This window comes from Talpa occidentalis, unplaced genomic scaffold (assembly GCF_014898055.3).
Source record: "Talpa occidentalis isolate TD23 unplaced genomic scaffold, MPIMG_talOcc4v2.1 talOcc4.5, whole genome shotgun sequence".
In the NCBI taxonomy this organism is placed as follows: Eukaryota; Metazoa; Chordata; class Mammalia; order Eulipotyphla; family Talpidae; genus Talpa; species Talpa occidentalis.
The window spans coordinates 77602540-77612189 of NW_023604861.1; the positions used below are offsets into that span (position 1 = coordinate 77602540).

The 9650-nt window shown below is 42.0% G+C and overlaps 1 non-coding gene and 1 pseudogene across 1 annotated transcript; one reads left to right on the forward strand and one right to left on the reverse strand.

Moving 5' to 3' along the window:
- Window positions 1–4195: 4195 nt before the first annotated feature.
- Window positions 4196–4301, forward strand: LOC119259997 (U6 spliceosomal RNA). Its single transcript, XR_005128642.1, has one exon. It is a non-coding gene; the product is annotated as a U6 spliceosomal RNA (small nuclear RNA).
- A 1107-nt stretch (window positions 4302–5408) lies between these two features.
- On the reverse strand, window positions 5409–6121 carry LOC119259842 (DNA-directed RNA polymerase II subunit RPB4-like; annotated as a pseudogene).
- Between the last annotated feature and the right edge of the window lie 3529 nt (window positions 6122–9650).

Here is a 9650-nt window from a genome sequence, read left to right on the forward strand (position 1 = left end):
GGGTGAAGAAGATTTAACTCTTGCATCCCTATATCTCTCACATTGAACAAGATTTTAAGCTGGGTGGCATTGGGCTGCAATAACCTATTTCACTAAAATGTGAGAGAATCAGAGTATGCTGGTGCAGGACAGAACATTGGAGAACATTTGTTAATGAACCCTTGATTTGTTTTAGGCAAGAAAACTAAACCTTGTGGTGAGTTAATGATAGCAAGAATAGAATCCACTTCTTTCAACTGCCACTCTTCCCATTTCCCTTAAGATTATTTGCTCCAGGCACTGGAAAGAAAGAGTCCATGGACATAAAGACAGATAATTGTTTTACATTCAAAATGTAAAAAATACACACTTGTATTTATGAGACAATTAGAAATTTAAATACTGACTAGATGGTTTATGAAATTAACTAATTATAGCTAACTTAGGTGGGGAAAAGGAGTCTATTCCATTCAATATTTACTCTCCGGTGTCCCTAGAAGTGTTCTGAAAACTCACAGAAATTAGTACTATCTTCTATTTATTCCTCTTTCAGAGCTTTATAAATCTGTAAGGACCCAGCTCATGTCATACCCCTTCCTGGAATCCTTCCCTGTTCATATGAACCCTCCTGAAGTGGGCGATCTTGCCCTGCTCTTGTTTGCCTCCGCTCTTTTTTTAGTACTCATGTAATGCCTCATTCAGAGCTGTCCAATTCAGAAACCATGATCCATATGTGACTACTCACATTAATTAAAATTATGTTAAAAATTCAGCTTATTTCCTCAATTGCTCTATGCATATTTCAAGTGTTTAACAATTGTGTGTGGCTGGTGGCTACCCTATTAGATAATGCATGTTGTAGAACATGTCTAGCACTTGAGAAAGTTCTACTGAACATACTATTGGCTACAGTCGGGGTGTGTGTGTGTTTTCTTTTTCCAGCTAGATTATAAGGTCTTTGAGGGTATAGGATCAACCTCCCTCAAAATATTCCAGTGTGCTTTTTCCAAGATGTCCAGAACAGACTTTTTCCAATACATGTCACCTTGGCATGTGGAACTAAGGTCAATTAAGTCCCTGTGGGAGCAGACATTGTCATCACCTTAAAGAATACGAATTACTTAGATTTAGGAAATAATCTGATTATTAGAGAAACCTATCTGCGTTAAGTTAGTACAAACATCCAGAGGGAAAGTTTTGTCATTTGAAGTCATCCCCTCATTGTATAAGACTCTCCACTCTCTCCCTGATGTCCAGCCACCTACTCCATCCCTTAGCTCAGGATAAAACCCCTGGTTTATACACACACAAAAACTGAAAATTTCATAAAGAAGTCTCAGAACCCATGCCAGTACCCTGGGCTCAGAATGACAGAGAGCTTGGCTAGTGAACCTAGACCTGTTTCAGAGTATCTTTCCAACAATGTGAGCTTCCCAGTGCTCATCTACCTTTGTGATCTCACTCAGGAGGGCTTTGGACTCAGTTACTGAAATGTAATCTCAAAGGAGTCCATTTAGCTGCAAGAACTGAACCATGCTTGATTATATTCAATCCAGTCTTTTCTTCCCTGACATCTTCTATTGTCTTGTAATTATTTTAAGCATAATACTTATGCCCTTGAGAGCAGGGACCCCATTGCTATCATTGTCCTACACATTTAAGGGGTGATTACATGAAGCCAGTAATTGTGCAAGTGCCTCACATGGCGGAGGCCTCAAAATGTCAGTTCCCTCTGGCCTTGTGTCTCCTTAGTACCCAGTCCTGAGCTACACCTCCATTTTCTATTCTTTAAGATTTGCTCATTTTAAAGATGTGGTTAAAAGTCCCTGCCCCCTTTTCTCCATTGAAGTCTCTCCAACTGCCCCCCTGGGAAATGATCCTCTTCTGAACTTCTGCTACTGCACTAAGGATCCCTCTCTGCTCTGCTGGCATGAGCACTGTTCCTTACCTTTCCGCACATTCTCCTTGAGGAATTACACTTCTTTGTGTTGCCAGGGCTTCGCCCATAATAGATCTTCTATAAATATCTAGTGCTTGATTTCTTTGTAAAAATCAACAAATATATTTAATAGTCCATTATACTGAACATACAGGTTTTGGTCACTTTTCACTATAATGGAATATATTTAGGACAACGACTTCCAAAGTGCCTTTTAAAAAATATTCACTTATCTCAAGGCATTTTACAGAGAGTCCAAGATGTTTTGAGTGCTGAGTAAATGTCGAGTGAGCCAAGATCCTAGATAAACCCTATGAAAAAGCAACTCACAATGCTCAGGTCACATTCTAAAAATGTGTGCAACAATGACAGACTTGACAGATGCAACTAATGGCTCTTCTCATGGGGGATGCCCCAGTACTGCTGCTGTGGTGCCACTCATGGGACTAGTACCACACCCTTCACGGTGTGGAGCAGCTCTGCACCGCAGCCTGGAGGCCAGAGGGAGAGGGGGAGGCCTTTTGGGGTGGGGGTAAACCACACTGCTTCCCTGGCCTCCCTGTCCCCTCCGTGTTGGCTCTGTGTTGGGATGAGCAGCATAGTCGGCCACCAAACTCCAATCTCTAGTGTCAGAATGGGACACTGGGTGCTGCGCCAAGGACTAAACTCTGTCCGTGACATCCTGGGCCAAAGGGCTGCTGGGAAGGTACTGGAGCTGGGTGACCACTTTGCGGTGGCGGGGGGGGGGTGGGGGGGGAACCTTTAAAAGAAAGTGTAGCTGGTAAGTTCAAACAGAAGCTGTTTTCATGGGAGCTGCTGCTGTGGAGGGCAGCTGACTTGGCGGCTGGGAGGGCAGTGCACCTTCAGCCCAGGAGGGACACCCCTCCTCAACCTCAGCAGCAGCAGCAACACCAGCAACAGCAGCGGGTCCCGCCGTGGCCTGCCAGCCCTATTGCAGCAACTCTACCTCACACCTCAGCTGGGTAACCAGGCGCGCTCCCTCCTTTCCCCCCCCCCCCCCCCCCCCCCCCGACTTCTTCCTTTCCCTTTACCCCATTGATTAGAATAAATTGTTTTTCTGTTCCTTTTTTGCTGCACCAAATGCCCTTTTGTTTGCATTTCTGGTGGCAGGTGGGCGGACCCAGAACCAGTGAGTGACAGCCTGACCTGGTGACAGTTTTTTAGTTGCTTTGCCTGATGATTAACAGGGTTACTCCAATGCCGTCTGGTTCTCTCCTAAGGGAGGGGAAACAAACCTTTTTTCTTTATTCTTCTTAGGTTCATTGGCTAGTGCTCTGTAAAAGACAAATTTACAAAGCAAACATGCACAGAAGTTTATTAACATGTGCATTGCACATACACATGGGAACACTCAAATAACTCAGAACAGTGACTAGAACTTGGGCGTATATAGCATTTTAACAAAAGAACATTACATCTGTAAAGAAGTGACAAGACAACAGAAAAGGACTTTGAGTTTCTAGGGGCAGCAAGCTGTAGGAAGGTAAAAATCCGTGTATGGAAAAAACTAACAGACGGTAAGGGCTAGTGAGTAAGATATGTATGTCGCTTCCTCTGGGGCCATCTTAGAGCTGATATGCGTCTAGAGGAGTCTCTGGAACTAACTCCTGCCCTTCATGATGGAGCAGAGGAGGTGGATATACCTTTACAAATCTATATCCTGCTTTTAGGCAAACGGAAAGGAGAGAGAGGTTTACTTATATCTGCTTCTTCTCAGTTGCCTTCAGCTCAAAATAATCCTTATGCCAAGGTGGCATATTCTGTGGTGGCAAATTTTGCTAACTACCTTTCACTCTTGAATCAGCAAGCCATACTGATACATTACGTGCTCCGAGGAACTCATTTTCACCCCCTTCTCAAACAGTGGCAACCCTTGTGGACAACTTCTATTTTCTCTAATGTGATAGGACATAACTAGACTGGACAAATCATGACCAGCAGAAAAGCAGCTGTATGACTACATGAGGTCACCATCAGGGCTGCATGTAGAAATCTATGCACCGTGTGATGCTCTTTGGAATTGGTGAGAGTGGAAGGATGAGAATGTGGGATGATCTTTTCCTATTCACTTTGCCACAAGAGGCTCATTCCCAAAGGCTAATGAGTGAGAATTGCTTCTTAATCTATCCTCTACTGATTAATGCACCCATTCATTCAACAGCTATGTATGAAGCATGCACCTATTTTGCTCAGACAAGGAGATAAACCAGTGAACAAAACTGACCAGGTCTGTGTCCTATGGAGAATGTAAATTCTGTGCTTGCTTCAGCAGCATATATACTAAAGTTGGAACGATACGGAGTAGATTAGCATGCCCCTGCATGAAGGTGACAGGCAAATTCATGAAGGCTTCCTTATATATTTTTTTAGATTTATTTATTTATGCATACAAGAGCTGGGGTGGAGGCCAAAGGTGCGGGGGGTGAAATGATTCACCAGAAAGAGTGGGGAACAGAACAGGCGGATCTACTGAAATACATTGCTGAGCGGAGCAACGGGCAAGACAGGAGCAGTCTGCCTCGCCATGTTGGGTCACCTCCCTGTTCGGGGATCAAACTCATGCTGCAGTGGCTGTGGATAGCTTCATAGTGCTGGCATTCAACCCCTTGTGTCAACAGGGAGGCCCCAGTAATGCTCTTTTTTTAAACTTTACCAGGTTTTAATAAAACCAGAATGACTACAATTTTCAGAAAAGGTTGATTAAGCTTTCTGGAGAAGGTTTGACATCTAATCTGTTTCAAAAATTAAATAGAGCCAATTATACGATGAAAGATGAAACTGAACGTTTAGTGGTGAACTTAATCCCGTATATATACGCATTTGATTTTCAAAGACACACATCTGAAACCTATGTGTTACAATGCAATGTTATGTCAATGAAAACCAAAAAAATCTGTGGAATAGACACTTCTGTTATCCACATCTTTCAATTGATAACACTGGTATGTATCAAAGAAATGAAGCTGCCTAAGAACAAAAATATTATTTCCTTCAAATATTGGTTAAGAACATTGGTGATTTAGAAATCTTATTTCAAATATTGAAATAATTTATAAAAATATTTTTATTTTTGTCTTAACTAGCAGTTGACATAAAATTACTACTTTTAAAGACAATTTTGTTCTTTCCCCAACTTTTCCCTTGAATCATGAGTTCATTTGGAGCCAAAGGTGTTCTTCTAAACACAAACCACAAATTGTAAAGAAAAAAAGGCCTATTTCCTGTTTCAACAAACAAAAGATGTAATGTTTGTCTAAAGTGTTTCCCTCAGCTAGCCTCAGATCATGTGACTTCAATGAAATGGCTCAGAAGAGGCAGGTTCCCCCCCTCTAAATCAGTGATCACAGAACACCTGATACTAAGCAGCAAACCAGAGGTTCAGACACAGCTTCACACAAAGGTCCTTCGAAGTGTTCAGATCTTTGTGTCTGGCTATGGCTGTGGTTCCTTCAGCAACAGTGATGTTAGATCAATATTGAAAGCTGCGGTTAGTCTGGATATCATCAAGTGTCTGCTGTAGTTCCTCATCTTCAAATAGCCCTCCAGACTTGGGATCAGAGCCTTGGGCTCCTCAGCAGTCTCTGGGCAAAGGTTGGCCAAACAGGCCAATTCAAACTTACGAAGTTTTTTCTGGAGCAACAAGTCACTAACACTGGCAATGTTCTCTCTGTTTTTGAAACGGCTGAAGCAGGCGTGTAGTTTAAAGTTTTCATGAAGGGCCTCCTTGGTGGCACAGGCGGTTGAGCACAGCACTGTGAAGCTGTCTGCAGCCTCTGCAGTGTGGGTTCCATCCCTGCCGGCCAGGCGAGAATCCCACGTGACGAAGCAGACCTCTCCTGCCTCGCCTGCTGCTCTCTCCTCAGCAGTGTATTTCGTCGGTCTGCCTGTTCTGTTCCCCACTCTGTCTCCAGTGAATCCTCTCACTTCCCACGCATCTGGCCTGTACCCTTGTTCTTGTATAAATAAATCAATCTTAAAAAATTAGTAATAAAGTTTTCGTGAAGACATCATAAAGTTCCTGTTCATCTTCTGCACTCTCATTCTGCTGCTTTCGATGCTCCAGAAGCATATGACCCTGAGAATTTAGAAGAGTCTCAGATGTTTCAAACTCTTTGGAAATGATGAGCTGGGAGGCGTCCTCCTCCACGTCAAGGCCCGCGGGTCACTGCCTTCTAGCGCCATCGCGACACCTTAGCGCAGCTGCCCACTGGCTTCTGTATTTTTCATCCATTATGAAAAAAAGAGAATTTAAATTCTTATGAGACAGATTTATCAATCAATTACTGTATTTCCTTAACTATAAAACATCACCGCTTTCCATCATGAATTTATTTTTTTTTAATTTTTAAACTTTATATATTTTACATCATTTTTCATTTTTGCACAATGTATACATTTTCATCTTGCTATAGTTCCCATACAATTCCCACCACCCTTGCTATGATCCTACTCCCTTCTCCACCCCCGCCCCACCCTCTAGTGTGTCTCTGGTTTATAGTTGCTTGTTGATTTTGATTTTTACTTTATTATTATTGGTCTTTTACCTGGTCCCTTATTTAGGTTTTCTAGATTCCTGCTATGAGTGAGACCATCTGGTACTTTTCTTTTTCTTTCTGGCTTATTTCGCTGAGCATGATCCCTTCCAGCGCCATCCATGTTGCTGCAAATTGCATAAGTTTATCTTTTTTGATTGCTGAGTAATATTCCATGGTATATATGTACCACATCTTCTTGATCCAGTCATCTATTTTTGGGCATTTGGGTTGTTTCCAAAGCTTAGCTATTGTAAACAGTGCTGCTATAAACATAGGGGTGCAGGTGCCCTTTGGAATTAATATTTCTATGTCCTTTGGGCAAATACCTAGCAGTGGAATTGCTGGAGCATGTGGAAGCTCCATTTTTAGCAGATTGAGGAATCTCCACACAGCTCTCCATAGTGGTTGGACCAGTTTGCACTCCCACCAGCAGTGCAAGAGAGTTCCTTTTTTCTCCAAATCCTTGCCAACATTTGTTGTTGCTAGTTTTTTTAATACGTGCCATTCTCACTGGCGTAAGATGGTATCTCATGGTAGTTTTGATTTGCATTTCCCTGAGTACAAGTGATGTTGAACATTTTTTCATATGCCTGTTGGCCATTTGCATTTCCTCTTTGGAGAAGTTTCTTTTTAGCTCATCTGCCCATTTTTTGACTGGGTTGTTTACTTTGTTTTTGTTGAGTCTCTTCAGCTCTTTGTAGATTTTTGTGATCAGTCCTTCATAATGTTGTGTGCAAAAATTTTCTCCCAATCCGTAGGGTGTCTCTTTGTTTTGGTTATTGTCTCTTTTGCTGTACAGAAGCTCTTTAATTTGATGTAGTCCCAGTTGTTTATCTTTGCCTTCACTATCATTTCTTAGGGTGATGTGTCTTTAAAGATGTTACTGAGGTGTATGTCATGTAGTGTTTTGCCCATCCTTCTATATATTTTATGGTTTCAGGTCTTTTTTTTTTTAAATAAATCTAAAGATTTATTTATTTATACAAGCACTGGGTACAGTCAGAAGCACGGGAGCAGAACAGGCAGACTGACGAAGTACACTGCTGAGGGGAGCAGTGGGAGCGACAGGAGAGGTCTGCGCACCATGTGGGACCCTCACTGTCGGCCAGGGATTGAACTGGTGCTGCAGAGGCTGCGGGCAGTGCTCAACTACTGTGTCACCAGGGAGGCCCTGGTTTCAGGTCTTATGTCTAGTTCTTTAATCCATTGTGAGTTGGTGTTTGTGCATGGTGTGAGGTAGTAGTCAAGCTTCATTCTTTTGCATGTAGCGACCCAGTTTTCCCAGCAAAATTTATTGAACAAACTTTCTTTGCTCCATTGCATATTCTTTGTTCCTTTGTCAAATATTAGTTGACTGTAAATCTGTGGTTTGTTTCTGGATTTTCCATTTGGTTCCATTGGTCAGTGTGTCTGTTCTTGTTCCAATACCATGCAGTTTTGATTATTATGGCTTTGTAGTATAGCTTGAAGTCTGGGAGTGTGATAGCTCCATTCCCTTTTTTTTTTTCAGGAGAGCTTTGGCTATTCAGGGTTTTTGGTGGCTCCATATGAATTTCATCAATATTTGTTCTATTTCTTTGAAGAATATCATTGAAATTTATTTTTAAAGATTTATTTATTGGGCCTCCCCAGTGGTGCAGTGGTTGAGTGCTGGGTTGTGAAGCTGCCTGCAGCCTCTGCAGCACCAGTTCGATCCCCGGCCACCGGGTGAGGGTCCCACATGGCACTCAGACCTCTCCTGCCGCCCGCTGCTCCCCTCAGCAGTGTATTTCGTCAGTCTGCCTGTTCCATTCCCCGCTCTGGCTCTGGTGAATTCTCTCACCCTCCTGTGCTTCTGAGTGTACCCAGTGCTTGTATAAATAAATAAATAAATAAATAAATAAATAAATAAATAAATCTTTTAAAAAACGATTTATTTGATTTTTTATTTATTTGATTTTTTTGTTTGTTTGTTTCAGTAATAAAAGGGATGGCTTTCTTGATCCCATCATGAATTTAATAATGGTTTTTCAGGAAGGGAAAGAAACCAAAAATGCTATTCTATTAAATATGCACATTGATTATGTTTTAGCATCAAGAATGCCTTCCAGAAGATCACCAAAGCAGTGTGTTAATACAACAAAACCAGTTTGTTGCTTTCTATTGTAGGGAAGAGCACCATCTTGAGAGCCTTTGTAGTATTTTAAAGGAGTGTAAGGACAAAATTGGGCTTTATTGAACTATAACTTTCTGGTTTTAGGTGGGTCTTTCACGGACAACAGAGGAAGGGCTTGGTTAGCAGTGGATAATAGTTTAGGGTTGGTTCACACAGCAACTGAAGCAAGGGGTGCAAAGAATCTAGATGTGTATATTGTCATTTTATGCTTTATTTTGAAGAATTTTTTTAAAAGATTTGTTTATTTATGCATACAAGAACTCGGGTACAGGTCCGAGGTGTGGGGGAGGGGGGTGAGCGGATTCACCAGAGACAGAGTGGGGAGCAGAACAGGCAGACTGACTAAAATACACTGCTGAGGGGAGCAGCAGGTGAGTCAGGAGAGGTCTGCTGTGCCATGTGGGTAGCTCCGTGGCTGGGGATTGAACTCGTGCTGCAGTGGCTGCGGATAGCTTCATAGGTTGCGTCTTAACCCCTTTTGCCACCAGGGAGGTCCTATTTTGAAGAATTAATGGGTCTTTCAGAACCCATTTCTCTCACTCTCTTTTAAAAGTTCCACTCAATATGGTCACCCAGCTCCAGTCCCTTCCCAGCAGCCCTTTGGCTCAGAATGTCATGGACAGAGTTTAATCCTTAGCACAGTGTCCAGTGCCCCATCTTGACTCTAGAGTAGGAGTTTGGTGCCTCATTTTATGCTCTGTTTTGAAGAGTTAATGGGTCTTTCAGGAAGGTTCTGAAATCAACAATAAAGTAATTTACAACTTTTTCTTCCTGTTCAAAAGTTTCCTGAAAGATTAAAGTCATGTTGATGACAGCAAAGTCATGTTCATGCATAGTGTAAGTATGTAGATGGTCTCCTAAACATGTGAAAAGGTCATCTTAGGAGAAATTAAGTAATTAAACAATTAAAGTAATTACTATTGCAAAATATGCTGTGATGGAAAAATATAGAGAACTATAAGAGCATGTAAATGGGGCACTTCTCCAGAAGTATAGACACCAGACAAAGCATCTTTTGAGT